The 16,317-nt window shown below is 31.7% G+C and overlaps 1 non-coding gene across 4 annotated transcripts; it reads right to left on the bottom strand.

Moving 5' to 3' along the window:
* Positions 1-979: 979 nt before the first annotated feature.
* LOC102661779 (uncharacterized) lies at positions 980-7,104 on the bottom strand. 4 transcript variants are annotated; one of them, XR_005890698.1, is made up of 14 exons: positions 6,641-7,104; positions 6,296-6,341; positions 5,986-6,100; positions 5,675-5,823; positions 5,180-5,349; positions 4,830-4,911; positions 4,719-4,761; positions 4,294-4,394; positions 4,086-4,220; positions 3,919-3,998; positions 3,214-3,450; positions 2,360-2,590; positions 1,868-2,053; positions 980-1,190 (listed from the first exon to the last, which is right to left on the bottom strand). It is a non-coding gene; the product is annotated as an uncharacterized protein (transcript). The 4 variants fall into 4 exon arrangements; XR_005890697.1 differs by having other exon boundaries at positions 4,294-4,911; XR_005890700.1 differs by lacking the exon at positions 5,986-6,100 and having other exon boundaries at positions 4,294-4,911.
* Positions 7,105-16,317: the final 9,213 nt, after the last annotated feature.

Genomic DNA, 16,317 nt, shown 5'->3' with positions numbered 1-16,317 from the left:
AATAGTTTAAACAGATGTGTCAAAAGTTTTTCTGAAATTTTCTTCTTTATAATCAATTACAAGATTCTGATAATCGATTACAAAGTTACATTTTGAAGGGTTATTATGACTTTTCAAAGTGTTTTCTAAAGTGTCGTTACTGGTAATCGATTTAGGACATTTGATAATCAATTATAAGATTTAAAATTCAAATTTCAAAACTCTTTTTAAAAAGCTCATTTGCAATCTGTCTCTGGTAATCGATGTTGAAAATAATTGTTTGAGGTCAAAACTGATTAACCAGTGTGAGATTCTTTTAACAAATAAACTAAGGCCTTATCTTTTTATTGACCTTGAATTAATCTTGAAACAATCTCTATTTGCTTAACCTTAAATGTTTCTTGTAGCAATCTTGTTTGCTTATACTTTGGCATCATCAAAAACCTGTATACATATATTCACATTCTCTCTCTTTTTGATGATGACAATCATTATCAAGTAAATTTTTTTTGGCATCATCAAAACCTGCATGATTCACATTCTCCTCCTTTTTTATGATGACAACCATTATCAAGTAAATTTTTTTGGCATCATCAAAACCTACATGATTCACACATGTGTGCATATATTTTTTTTGAGTTACTATGATATTGATGTAAATTATTCAACAGTTCTATTAATGATTAAACTCTGTCAAAAGACTTAATTTTAAGATTTTGCTTAAGAGGATTGAATCTAATATTACTCAGACCAACAACTTGTTAATGGGAGGATGCTTATGTAATTAAAATAATCTATTATTACACTATTATCCATATTTTAAAAAGACATATTTTTTAAGATTAAAATAATTAGTTTATGTAGTACAATCCAAAAACTAAATAGTATTAATTAGTTTAAAATGACCTATTTTACTATCACTATATCGTTATTATAATATAAACCCGTGCGTAACGCACGGGTCGTTTTTTAATTTGCAATATACCATTAAAATGCAATTTAGTGTTGAAGCATAAAAAACTAAATATTAATAACTAAATAATGGTGAGAATAATAAAATTAACAAAACAAAAAAGCTGAATATTAATAACTAAATAATTGTTCAACAACTAAATTAACAAAATGTTCAAGCTCCATCCACTGTGACGGAGTGAATGGCCCTCTCACACCAGCCAAAGCCCCATGCAAGCTTATGCTTCCTGAACTGTAACCTATCCATACACATTTTCCATAAGATAAAGTCAAAAAACCATGCAACACAAACAACACAAAGGCCTAAAACCAGTTTCATGACAATTTAAAAACAACAAAAATATACTTAAAAAAAATAAAAAAGCAAAAAGAAGGGTGGCAGATGTTCAATCAATGGCGTTAAATGATCCCCCCTGCTGATTTCAACAAACAGCAGTCAAGTCAACTCTGATAAGAAAAGTGGAACAGAGATTTAAGAGAAAGAGACCATACTACAACCAATAAAAAATTTGGAACTTTTTTTTTTCATGTAACATCTCTTCATATATTTTTCTCATTTGGTATACTTTAGTTTACTGTGCAATTTTTTTTTTTATCAAAATCCCTCTTCCTAAAAGGGGAAGAAGAAGGGAAGATTTTTTACATTTTAGGAAGAATTTTTTGGCTTTGTGTTGCTTTCCTGTGATATGACTCACAAACACAGACTACTCATGTATTTTATTTCCACGGAAAGACCTTCCACCGATACTATAGAATCAAACAGTAACAACCCACATAATATTTTGGCTCCCCACAATGGATACCATAAATATTCCAAATCCAAATAAAAAAACACCACTTTAAAATAAAAAAAATAGTACTTGATTATTGATTAACAATTAAAAATTACTATTCCAACCTCAACATATGCATGTACCTGCATTTCTGTTGTTGCTAGACAATTGGTGGTAAGAAAAAGGCAATGTGGCATTTAAGGAAGCCTTATCTACCAACAAAGACTCTGACTTTGGAGAAGAGAAGCTCAACATTTGTGATTGGTGATGATCGCCATCAGAGAAAAGGGTAGCATTAGATCTTAACAAAGTTGTTTCATTCGTGGACCCTGAAATATAAATGGCAGGGAAGATTTAAAGATGTTGCTCTAAAAAAATTGATAAGAACATATATAATCAATGAATTTGAAACTCCCAGGAAACTTTAGGAGCAACATTAATCAAAATCATTGACTTGAAACAAAACACCAATGAAATCCCAATAAAATATCCAATCCCAATTTTGATACTGAATATGAATAGCATCAGTAATTATGAATTGGAAACCCATAATTTTCAAAAAGAAACAAAGATAGCAGAGTAAGCTACAACATTGTCAACATCGCATCCAAATGCAGATGATATAAAAATCATACCTCACCAACATACTTCTGCACAAACTCAGATCCCACAACCCTGATGAAGGCAGCAGTGGTATGATTCACAACAGCTTTGGCAAGCATTGTTTTACCAGTGCCAGGGGGTCCATACAGTAAAACACCATGGGGAGGATCAATACCAATTTGTTTGTATAGTTCATGATGTGTAGGGGGTAGCTCCACAGCCTCGTGGATATCCTGTTTTTGTATATCACATCCTCCAATGTCCTAAAAATATCAAATACATGAAAAGGGGATAAGAACATGCCATAAATAAAAAAAGAAAACCCTCAAGACAACATTTTTGACAATATACTAAACATAGGCCTAACAAATATACCACAAAAGCAATTGCTAATGCTTGTTAGCATCAATGTCATTGACCTAACAAATATATCACAAATCATCATCACTCTCATCTTCCTCATTAGAATCCTTCTTAATCCTGCGAAGCTCCAAGTTCTCACCCATACAAAATGATGGACCAAAACTTTCAGTGTCAATGTTTCCAACCTAGCAACCTCCTAGACTTAATACAACATATATTTTAATAAACATCTAATCATTGACATTTTTAACATATAGCATCAGAACCCGGGAATCCATGAACTGCATATAAAGAACTAAAAGAAACATCCCAAGCTTATTTATGGGTCCCGCTAATTTATATGCTTAATGCAACTTTCAACTCATCATAGCCATGAAATTACGGTGGGTCTTGAGCATACCACGTGAGCTTGAGTGGGATGTTCATTGTAAAAAACAATTAATGTGTGGAACAAAATGTTTTTCTTCCTTTAAAATAGCTAGAGAGCTAACATTTGATGTTATTTTGTCAATCAATTACTTACACAAAGATATCGGCAGCCACGTATATGAAGAGCAGATCTGAAATAATTAACTTTTTTACAAAATGCTAGAAATTGGCGTAGCTCAAAATAGGGAACTCCGCCTTGAGTGGCTCCAAAAGCCTAACAGAGATGTCAAGACCGTTGTTAGCGCTGTGAGCGAGTTCGGCAGGGTGCTTGATGGTTCCGAAGGGTCCACCAGTCTTTGTACACTTGTCAAAGGTTCCAATAGAGTGCCCTCTGCACACGAAACACACCAAAACGCGTTAAAACAACAATCCATAATTGTCCTACTTATAAATACCCTGTCTCAAAGTTAGAGCTTTGGCAAAGAATTGCAAGCATACATTAAGCATTGCCTAGCATACTTACCCAGGTTCTGATATTACTTCTATTCAATCTTAATTCCTGAGATTCCCTTAAAATTCCTTTACCTCGAAGCCTTAACACATTTTTAGCACATGTACTCTCTGGAGGTGATAGACGCGTGCCCTTGGGCTTTAATATCCTTCTCCAAGGCCGAAGACCCCCCTACCTCTTTGTTCACATATTCTAGATCTATCCCCTTAATTATCCAAAGGTTCTCCACTATTTGTCTACAAAGAGGTTGGTCCCTTCATTGCCACTAAATGCATGCCTTCCTATTTCCTTTGTTTTGATGACCCTCTCATGAACATTAGTAGTAAACATGAAACAATGGAAACTTACACAAAATTTCCACTCATGGAGAACTTAAGCCCAAGCAAGATATCAACCAGAAACTTTATTCTTCCATTCTTCCTGATAATCTGCAACAACCATCATAATATACACTGAAGATGTGAGGCAACATATGTGGGAATTAAAGTAATAAATGTATAAGATGAAGCTGATACCTGCTTGCCCATTAGCCCATTGACAGCATTCTCTATCCAACTATCCGTCACAGTTTGTAGATGATAAGTTTTTAAAATAAGAAAAGGCAGCTTTGCAACAAAAAATGTACACATTTTAATGAGCTTCAATGAACACTGTCCAAAAAAAAACTTCAAATTAGTAAGTGTGATTAATTATCGACGTTCCTTTGGATTTCCAAAATCTAACCTGTGAATTCCATATCATCTGCCATTGTGTCAATAGTGACCTCTCCATCAAGCAAAAATTTTCTTCCAGCATCATTTCCTGTGTATGCATGTTAACACTGGCTGCTCAAGGCAACCAATTCGACATATCAAAGACTGCAACACTACATTAATATCAGCCAATATGTGTGCATGATATAGCAAAAAAATTGGGAAAATAGAGCAAGGCAAAGAAATTTAGTTTCAAGATCATAAAAATAGAATAGTCTATCACAGACCACCATAAACTCTCCATCGCATGTTCTGGATTCTTCTGGCAACTGCTCTATTATGTGGCAACCAAAATGGCTGAAAATAATTATTACGAAACACTATGCAAGAAGGCATACAAAAAGTATAAGTACCAAGCAAATAGAAGCAAAAGCAAATGCCATCACAACAACATACCCTCACTGTGCTTTCTCTTCTTCCCCATTTTTTGCTAAAAAATCTGCCATACCCAAGAACCAAAATCATATAACAAAAATGGTACTAAAATTATATGCATAATAAACTTACGTTTGCGCTTCAGCAGTTTAAGTTTCAATCTCTTTTTCAATTGAATTTTTCTCTGATGATCTAGTGGTATCTTTGGTATCCCCTGCTCAACAAATTAAGCAATATCAGCTGAAGCAAATCTACCAAATCTGCTATTAGCTTAACATACCAAACATACAATATTCTATTGGTCCATGAATTTTTTTGCAAGATAATCACATTGAAATAAAAAATAAAATATATACAGCACAATAACAAAAAGCATAATTATTAAATTGAATCCTACACAACTCACGAATTCAGTATATAGGAGACAATAACATTTAGCGAGAATCGTAAGAACGAAATTACAATACAGTTAGAAAAGTTACAAATTGCAGCGATAAGGAGTGGATGAGAGGCAGTAGTGTGAAGCAGAGCACACAGCGGGAGCCAGAAGTGAGGGAAAAGAACAGTATACATGGTTGAAGTGAACCCAGCAGAAACATCTTGACCCAGAATCCATGCCTCTTTCAGCCACTGCACACCATAGTAAAAACAACTGCCACAGGAACAAAGTTTAGAGTAGGGTTTTCAATCAACAAAAAGAAAGTACACAAATTAATCAATGTTGAATAAATTAGAGTGTATGTATAATGTCATTATTGATAATGTAATGTCACTTCCACAACTGGCAATTTTGTTCTCGTGCTTCCAACCAATAATACAACATGCATTCAACTATAAAATTTAGTAACTTCATTAATAATTTATGTAATTTTTTGAAGTGAAATATATTGATGTAATTAATTCATTAAAATCTTATGAGTATAATTTAATTCAATCTTTGTCCATTTGCTTAAATAAGATTCAGTACTAAAATAAACCTTCAAATCAGGCTTGATGGGCATGCAAGGCACACTGCGTGAATTTGGGTTTCGGGGATCTTTCACTGCGTGATATTCTCAAACACTTGGTGAGCACGTTGCAAAGGGGTTACTCATTGCTTTGTAAGAGTAGCATGACCCTGAACCATCTGCTCTCACACAAATAGATAACAAAAAGAAAGCAATACATTAGAACCCCATTCAAGTCAAGGGCAAAAAAAAAAAAAAATTAAAGCCTTCACAAACAACAAAATAATATCAAATCATATATATTGTCAAGCAACTCTCTTGCCCTCTTCATCTCCACTCACACTCTCTATGTATCTTGTTTGTGTTTCTTTTTGGATTTGTTTCGCATGCATGAATCTCCTTGTCACTTGATTCTAGAGATCTTATAGAAATCTTTGATCTGTTGGATAGTGTCAACTGTTATCAATTTCCAAAAATAATCAGAATTTTAGGATTGAGATAATGAACTTTGGGATAAAACAAAATTTCAATAGACAAACACATAATAAATAAGGATCAAAATTATTTAAAATCACTTTGACATATATTTTTTTTAACGAAAACTAAACTAATTATATGTGGTATCACTAAAGAAAAAGATGGAGCTCACACCTTGCTTGGATTGAAGTTACAGAGAATCTCCAATAGTTTGAAGAGCCTATACAGAAAACATGCATGTAATTAGATTTCAGATTCAAGAAATTGAAAATCACACTCATATATATTGTTATAAATTGCGTGAACAGCTTTAACAGGAGAAGAATCTCGTGACTCAACCACAAAAATAAAATAAAAAGAGAGGGGAAATTATTACTTTGGGATCCTTTCCTGCGATACCAAAATAATCTACAACAGGCTTTCAAGGAAAAAATAGCAACGAAGCATCCAAAAAAACCACAAAAAATCAGACAAAAAAAAAACATAAACACAGTTTTAATAAAATCAAAATAGAAGAACCTCTATCTTCTTCTTAACTTCTCCAACAACTTCTTTGCCAAAGCCGTCGTTGTTACTGTAACATGTCCCAAAAATAAAACCACAAAAAATCAGACCAATCAAAGAAAAAGAACCCAAACCAAAATCGCAAAGAATAGAATGAAGATGGAAGCCCTCAGCAGCTCTAAAACTCAACCGAAAACAAAAGAAAAAAGTGGAACTGAAGAAGACACCAAAATGAAGAAGAAAGAATGGAAACAGAGGAAACAAATTGGTGGGGAAATGACACAAATGAAGGAAGCAGGTTTGAAGTTGGTAGGGAAATGATCGGAAACGCTGGAGAAGAAGCCACGTGCATCACCAACAGAATGGCCAAAGCTAAACACTCAACGTGGCATAAAACGCAGCACAAAATCAAGGCAAAGTTGAAGGGGCATAAAATGACCAAAAAGCCAATAAAATGGACAGGTGTCATCAGCTGAAGCACGGGCACAATAGTAATTTTCCTATGCTTCTCTTTTATAATATAGGATATAGATATATAAATAATATCCAATATTATAAACAATAATATTACAAATATAAAAAAAATAGTTCGATGTATGACACTTTTTTTCTAATACTTTATTTATGATTGGTTTAAATTTGTTAAAAATTATTAACTTTGATGGATTTCACTTCTCATTTAATGAAGGAAAAAAATTGTTCTTAAATGACTAAAAATTATTTATTTAATATTTAATTCTTTCATAATTATCACTATATATCTCATATTACTAAAAATATAATAAAAAAGAAACAATAAATATGAAAAATTTACTGCAAAATTACTGAATTATAATAGAATTTATAATGTTTTTTAACCAATAAAATGAGAGGATTTTTTTATCTTATTTATTAATAAATGAAGCTATGTAATGCTTCTTGTCATATATATAAATAATATATAATAAAAAAACAATCATGTATAAATTTAATGATAAATACAAAGAAGTAAAAACATAAAAAGAAAATCTAAAAAAAGTATAAAAATAAAAGCAAGAAAGAAAAAAAAACATAAAAAGAAAGAAGAAAGAAAGAATGTAAACAAAAACACATGATTGATAAAAAAAATGAAAACAAAAAAGAGGAAACATAAGAGAGAGAACTACACAAGAAGAAAGAAAATAGTAACTTCTTCTTGCTCAAAATGTGACACATGTTCTTCCAAAGGTTCTCTAATTTATAAGGTATGGATTTCACAAGAATTCTTTTTTTTTTCAACCCACAAAAAACATCTAACTTTTGAATTTCCACATTGGCACTCTTTGTGCTCCAAACAATGTTAAGTTTGTTTGATCATGCTATCAGCAAATGATTTGAAGTAACTTTTTTTCTCAAATCATCATCATCTCCACAATTACATATGCATTTCCTCTCATGTTTTTCAAACATTATGCACGATACTCCTTGGTCATTTAAGATCTAACTTGTCAATTTGTACTACCTTTGTTTCTAACCATACAGACTTGGCACCATGAATTTTCATATATCACCGACAGATATAAGCTCAAACCCTAAAACTTTTTCAAACTTTTATTTCAAGTCAAAGAGACCCATCTTTTTCCCTAATCATTCTCTCCCTCTAATTTTTCTTCCCTTTTGTAACCTTCCCCAACCACACCGCCAACACCAAAACTTTTCTTACATCTCTATTTTCTTCACTTCCTCACTCTATATCCAATTGAAGTTCCTAAAAGCCAAAGCTCCAACCAATTGAAGTTTATAAAATGTGTTTAAAGACCTAAATGTAAAACTTAGATTGATGTGTGTCGATCCCCTAAACCTCAAATTAGGGACCTCTGATGCAAGATGATCCTAATCGTCTAAGCTCTTAAACCCCAAACACAAAAATATCATTGGAGATATTTGAGGCCTGAACAAAGTCTAATTGGTGCAAATCAGTATACAACTTAGATCGTGGACTTGTGGATCTCTCAATTATAATCCAAATCTAAAACGAAATAGGGGTATTATGCTTAATGTTTGAAAAACACAGGGTGTGCATGTGTAATATGTATAAAACACAGGGAGTGTGTGTGTGATTGTGGAGATGATGGGTAATTTTGAGTTTCAACTTTTATAAGTAAACGTGACTTAGCATCGTTATGGGAGGGGTGCCAAAGAAATGGGTTAAAATAGGGGGGTTTATGCGTAATTTGAGTAAAACAAATTTGCGGCTAACCGGTGCTTGTATCATCAATTATAAGAGCAACAACTTTAGAAACAATTGATAAATTATAAATCCTACCATCATTGACTCTATTAGAGATAGATTTTAATTTCAGATTTTGTGTTGTAGTGTTTCAAATCTCTCTTTAGCCATTTTGGAAGATTGAAAAAATACATTGTGTTCATTAAGCATCATCTTCAATTTTGTGAAAATTTCTGGATCAATATAACTTTTAGACCTGTTGATAAAATTAGAGAAGTTAAAACTTAGAAGATAATATTTGGAGTATTTAAGAACATGGATTGAATGTAAGTAAAGAATTGTAATAAAATGCAAGTAAACAAATAAGCATAAAGAGCAAACTTTGGAGTTTGCCTAGGCATAGGCAACAAATTACCAATTAGGTGATATGATTGGCCTTAGATTCCTAGAGAAGGTGGTCCTCTACCATTATTGAATGATTTGTCCAATTTTCTCTCGATGATGTAACACAAACATCATATTATAAGAACTTATATGCTTCTAGAAATTCTTGTTATCACTCGAATCTTTATCAATTAGAAGATGTTGAAGAGGATTTGTTGGTTGCTTGTAGAAGTGGTAGTTGAAACTTTTCAACACCACAACAATTTTTTAAAACAAAAATTTGAAGTGTTTGTATTTTTTTCTCATTCTTTCTTCATATCACATATAAGCTGCACAATATTGACAAAGATAGGTAAGATCTTCAATATCAAGGTATCCTATGAAATTTGAAGCATTCTTTAAGCATACATGATTAATTGGGGGTTATATCATTGATTAGTTTAAATAAAGTACATGTATCATCATTTTTTATATGATTAGAAATGTTAGTTTCACACTGCCTCTGGTCCCAAATATAAAAAATTTCAACTAACTTAACCTTATTTAATGTTACTATCTCTAAAATACATCTCATTTAATTGAGGTGCTAGTTTCAATGACTCAACATTGTTATTAATAATGAATGAAGAGATATCAGATGAGGATCTAACATTTGTAGCTTGTTATTATCAGAGCTCGAGAGAGATAAAATTGAATTGTTATTGAATTGAGATTGAAATCTGAAATGATACAAGTAAGGGTCTCAATATATAGGTACAAAGCCCAAATGAAAGGAAATGTGAAACTAAGGGATAAGAGTCCTAACAAAACTATCCTAACAAAAAATAGAAAAACAAAAATAATTATCTTCCTGTTAATTGTTTCATTACAATAAATTTCTATGATCATTCATTTACCCCCACAAGCTGACAATTGACACTTTTAGGTTGGACAACAAATTGTGAAAAGGTTTGAACTCAAGGGGCATGGTGAAGATATCTGCAAGATGGTTTTTGGTAGTAATGGTGGAGAAAGAGGAAGAGTTTGGTTTAAAGCTTCTCACAAACAATGTGAAAATCAATGTCAATGTGTTTGGTAAGCTCATGGAAGGTAGGATTGGCTGCGGTGTAGGTAGGTGACTTGTTGTGACAATAAATGAGAGCTGGTGAAATGAAAGGAAGTTGTAGTTCTCTGAGAATGTAGGTGAGCCATTAAATTTCACAGGTGACAGAAGCCAATATGCAATATTCAACTTCAGTGGAGGACCATGAGACAGTAGATTGCTTTTTGGAACAATAAGATATTAAGGATTCACAAAAAAATACAATATTCAATTATTGATTTTCTAGTGTACTGAATCTGAGAAGGATTTAAGTTGAAGTTAAGAATCAATAGAATAGAAGAGACCAAGGGTAAAGGTGGTTTTGATGTAGTGAAGTACCTGATAATCGACAATTTTATTTTAATTTCACACATGAATCGACATAGTTATCTAGCCTTTTTTATACATTGAACCTTGTATTTACTCAAAGTTAGGATAAAATAGGAACTCACACTTAGGATCTCTAGAGTCATAATTTGTTATAATTTCTTGATGTTTTTGTGAGTTTTGGGAGGAAATTGGGTTAGAATTACAAATAAAGTTATTCTTGCTTAAGTGTGGCTTGTTGTGCACTTAAGTGGGCCAAGACAAAAGCAATCGGAGGAACTACTAACATGACTCGTTCAAGCGAACCTTTTTGGATGCTTAAGCGAGAAGAACTTATAAGAAAATGATGAAGCCACACTTACTTAAGCATGGCATGCTATATGCTTAAGTGAACTAAGTCAGTAAGCAACTCTAGGGCCATTGGAGGCCTTTGCTTAAGCATAAGCCTCAAGGCACTTAAGCGAGGCAATCAAGCCAAAGGAGGAACTCGAATCCATCACTTAAGCACGATATTTTGTGCACTTGAGTTAGGAGAGTCAGTAACCAAGCCTTTTAAGATCAAAAGGCCTCACTTAAGCGAGACATTACTTGTGCTTAAGCGAGGAAAATGTGTCAGGCCCAAGCCCATATTAGATTATAAAAACCTGGAGCCCGAAGGATGATGGCATTCTCTCAAGTTTAAGACATCAATTATGTGTGAGAGAAAGCACCATTCTAGGGATTTTATCTTGATTTCACTTTTGTATGTTTGATTATGGGATTTGTAATCAAGGTATGACCAGCTAATCTCCTCATTTGTCAGGGTTGAAAACAATTGAACCTAATTTCATGTTATACTCCTTTGTTGATATAGTTATTTAGTTTTATTATTATTATTATTATTATTATTCCCTTAATGTTTGTTCTAGACTGATCACCTGTTACTTAATCATAGGGATCGATAGTTTAGTCAACAAACACTTGTTTAATTCCTGAACTATAAAGAGTACCTAGTGGGGATTGATTCTAGACATAAGTCAATACCAATTAGGCTCCTTTAAATTTTTAAACATTAATGTTGGTCATTTAGATTAATTTTCCAAGACATTGGAAATTAATCTAAAGGACTAAGACTTTTCCGCTTAAGACATTAAAGTTAGAATTTAACTGTGAATTCGAGATAAATTACATGAATAACTAGATTAATTGATGTTGTTACATTGAAAAGGGGAGAAACCAAGTCCAATCTTGGTTGTCCAAACAACCTTCTTCACAACAACGTTGCAATTGTTTCTTCCTTTATTCTCTTTTTTATTATATGTTTTTATTCTCACGTTGTTCTTTTATTATTCAAACACAACCATTGAGAAAATACTTTTCAAAACTTTAGTGTTTTGATTAGAATTGTCCTAATAACCACTAGTCCTTTGGGAGATGACTTGGACGTAAGTTCTAAACACTACCTTGAAACTTGGTTTCACTTAACCACACGAAAAATTTCTAACAGTACCTTGATTGCAACTTGATGATGAGAGATGATTGGACAACTTATGAATTGGCTTAACTATTGAATTGAATAACAAAGATCAAGTCTAGTGTTGGTAAGATATAAGAGTTTGCCTATAAGACATTTGTAGGTTGTTGTATCATCCAGGAGCTTGTCATCATCTTTGTGTAGCCTAGTATTTTTTTTATCATAGGAGTGTTGGTAGATTTGGAAGCCAGAAGACCCATGTTAGAAAATATTTCCAATGCATATTTTCTTTGACAAATATGGATTCCTTGATGAAACAGAACAATCTCAAATCCAAGAAAGTATTTAAGATTGCTGAGGTCGTGAATTTTGAATTATTTGTTAAGAAATTGCTTAGTGTCATTAGTTTCCTGTTGGTTGTTTCCTGCAAGGATCAAATCATTCACGTAAACAAGTAATGCAGTAAGAGCGTGGTTATGAATTTTAAAAAATAACGAGTGATCAAAGGAAGATTGAGTGAATCATTGGTTTGTTGAAGAGGAAAAGAGTCTAGCAAACCATTATCTGCTTGATTGTTTCAAACCATATGGCATATAGTGCTTTCTTAAGCTTTACAAACTTAGTTTGGTTGAATAGGAGTGGTGCGCGGGGGAAGTTCCATATACACATCTTTATTGAGATTTCCATGAAGGAATACATTATAAATGTCAAGTTGTTGCAAGGACCATTGATTTGCTGCAGCAATGGTCAAAAGTAACTTAATTGTGTTTACCTTTCCAATTGGTGAAATAGTGGCAAAAGTAGTTGATACCTTGGGTTTGAGTGAATCCACGAAGCATAGCTTTGAGCCAATACCTTTATTTTATGTTAGACTATTTATTTTAACTATTATGATAATTAACATAATAAAATTATAATGTCTACTTAAATATATGTTTCTTACTTTATTTTAAACTTGATTAAAAATATTTAAAGATAAAGTATATATAAATAGTAGAATACATAATATGAAAAAACTAAAATAATTGAAACTAAAAATATATTAAAAACAAGGTATCTATAAATGAAATTACAAGAGGTTTAAAATTAATTAAAAAGCTAAAATTATAACACCTCAAAATATATTTTCATCCATAAAATAAAATTGAAATTTATATAAAAATATTTTATGAATATGTCATTAATGTCATTTACATTTCGTCATCATAAAATTGGAAATATTCTTATATTGTCCCACAAAACTTATAGTACTTTTTTGTAGTCACAAATTTGAAATTTGTGATGTAGGTTAATATAAGTTCAAACCTACGATTTCTAATTTAAGTTTTAAAATACTATTTTTTAAAAGGTTAAAAACTGTCACAAAATGTTAAGAATTCGCTACAAATTTTTAAACCCTTCTTCTCCTAGCTTCTTCAAGCCACAACCCCAAAATTACCCATCAAAACCATAACCATTAAACCACAATCATTTTAGCCCACTCTATTGTTCGACTGTGTTGTTAAACCCCAAACTTTGTAATATAAAATTGGAGTCTTGCAGCTAGGTATCAAATTATTAAATCCAAATGCATGGTTACATTTGCTTGGGCATAGTAGCATTGTTGTTGTCATGGTTCCGCCATGGCCAACAAGAACAACCATGTTGCCAACTCCACCGAGAATGTCGTCGGACCTCATGTGCCATGGATGGCGGCTTTGTAACGAACAACCTACAACATAGTGAACGAAGATTATTTGAGACGTAGATAAAGGAACCTTAAGAGTGAAGGTACTTGAGCAGTGGCAAATCTATCATTTTTTCTTAGCGGGGACAAGAAAAAACATACTTTTTTTGCCCTTAAAATTTTTGCAAATTTCATTTTTAGCTCCTAAACACAAAATTTTAGTATTTTTGGTCCATATACTTTTTTTCTTTTTGTTAATTGTTTTAGTCCTTACTATCGAGTGCACATTAGTAGCTTAATGATTTGTCACATCATCAAGAAGTTTGATGGGGCAATCAAGTGTAATTTTTTTTGGTAAATTATGTTTTTAATCTCTTATAAATCTATCTGACATCATCAACTATTCTAAATAGATGAAATATTAAAAATACAGTTTGTTAAAAGTTACACATGGTTGCTCGAGTCATACTCCTTGTTGGCGTGACAAATTATTGAATCCCTAATATGATTGGTTACTTCACAATTAACATGGTTGTCTGTGTCATCAATTAACGTTGTCACTCACCAACATGAACTAAAACTATTGATAGAAGAAAATTATAGGGACAACAAAATGTTAAAAAATTGTTTATGGACTATATGTGGATTTTATACAAAGTATAGGGATCAAAAACACAATTAACTCAATAGTTTATAATATTTTAGCAAAAAATAAATATCACAAACATTTACAAAATGTGTAATGTCATAACAAAAAAATCTAAAAGTGAAGTTTTTGTAAATTAAATAGTCATCTGTGCATTTTCATACTTCAAAAATATCCTATGATCTTTTCATCATCCTTATTATCAAAAGTTAAAAGGAAAAAGTAGTGAAATTATATCATTTTTTTGTTTCTTATATTTTTTTACCTTCATATAAATAAAAATATCTTATGGGGGCAATTTTTTTAGTTATTTATTACACATACAAATAAATAAATAAATCTTGCGGGGGACATTGTCCCCACACTCTTGTATGTGTATCTGCCTCTATATTTGAACATTGAGATCTTCGTTCTTGAATCTTGAATATCTTTGTCTTCATCGGAATCACAAATGGAGTTTGTCGTTGATGAGCAATGAAGTGCACAAACACGACAACAAAGTTCCCGTATACTATTAATGTGATGACGACTGTCATTCACAAACGCATACTCCTATGATGCAACCTAGACCTGAGTTTGCTAGCGAAAAATTTTTCATCTCTACAATCATAAATATCTTTGAGATTTTTCCAAGGGTGCCAATGTCTGTAATATTTTCTTGTGAGGAAATGGTGAGTCATTGTATCCCTTTCATCGGTCAATGTAAATGAGCACTATTTCTCTTTCTTTCTTTCTCTTCATATTCTTCTTTTCCTCTTTGTTGTTTTGTTTGGTTATCTTTTTGTGTGTTTCGGTTTTGTGGCATTTTTTCTTTTGCAATTTGTTGGGGATATTAAACTCAGACATCATAAGAAGAGAGTAGCCCACAATGGGCCAATGAAGGAGTGATATATAGGTATGAGATTCAGCCAAGCCTAGCCTGAGGCACAAAAGTAGTATACTTTAATTTTTGAGGATGAAAAAAGTATTAAAACTTTTTCTGGGACGAAACCCAAATATTTTCAAATTTATGAGAATAAAAAATATATTTTAGCTTAGCTTTACCCAATATTTATAATTTAACAAGTTAATTTAATAACTTTTCGTTAGTCGCTGACTTTTTAGCTACTGTTGTTGTACATAACCTTAATTGGATTGGTAAATATTTTGACCTCTCATTTTTTTCCATTTTTAAGGCAGAAGTCATTGAGAATCATTTTTTTTCCAATAACAATATATAAGGATAAATTTTTGCATTCTAGATTTTATCCTAAGTGATATTAATTTATATTAATTATTACATTTATTTGCGTCAAAATTTATCTAATGTGATGAACCATTAATTTTTGAATGGGAGATGTATTTTCTATTCTTAGAAGTATTATTTATATTTGAACTTAATAATGATAAATGTATCGTAACTTAGTTTTAATTATTATAGAAAGAACAAAATATTATAAATCTTATTGTGATATTAAAAAAATAGTAAACATATTTTGAAAAATTCAAAAAATATAAAGTGAAGGATATATTAACCACCATAATCTATTGTTAGTTAGTTCTGGTAAGAAATAGTACATTTAAATTCATAGAGATATGAAGTAAAGGAAATATTAATCACACATGTACCATATGCATTATACAATTAGGAAAATAATTAAAATAAGAATAAAAAATACACAAATTTTAATATATTTCACCATTTTTTTAAGTGAGGGGTGACGAGTCTCATCTTTCCCTCTCTCTATATACGCACATTTTATTCTTACATGTCACAATAATATATATCCAAGATTTCTAAGGTTAGGCAATCATTCCTCTAACTTACTCTCATTTTCTTTTCATTTCTAGTTTTAGGATTTGTTCTATTACTATAATGATTGCTCTTACTACCTATCATCTCCTTTTCTCCTTTTAGAAGTTTGTTTTGTTACTAACAAATTATTTTTGTATTGGCAGGCAAAGGCA

This window comes from Glycine max, chromosome 3, assembly GCF_000004515.6.
Source record: "Glycine max cultivar Williams 82 chromosome 3, Glycine_max_v4.0, whole genome shotgun sequence".
Classification (NCBI taxonomy): Eukaryota; Viridiplantae; Streptophyta; class Magnoliopsida; order Fabales; family Fabaceae; genus Glycine; species Glycine max.
Note: the sequence above shows the minus strand (reverse complement) of the source record. Positions and strands in the feature narration are given on the sequence as shown.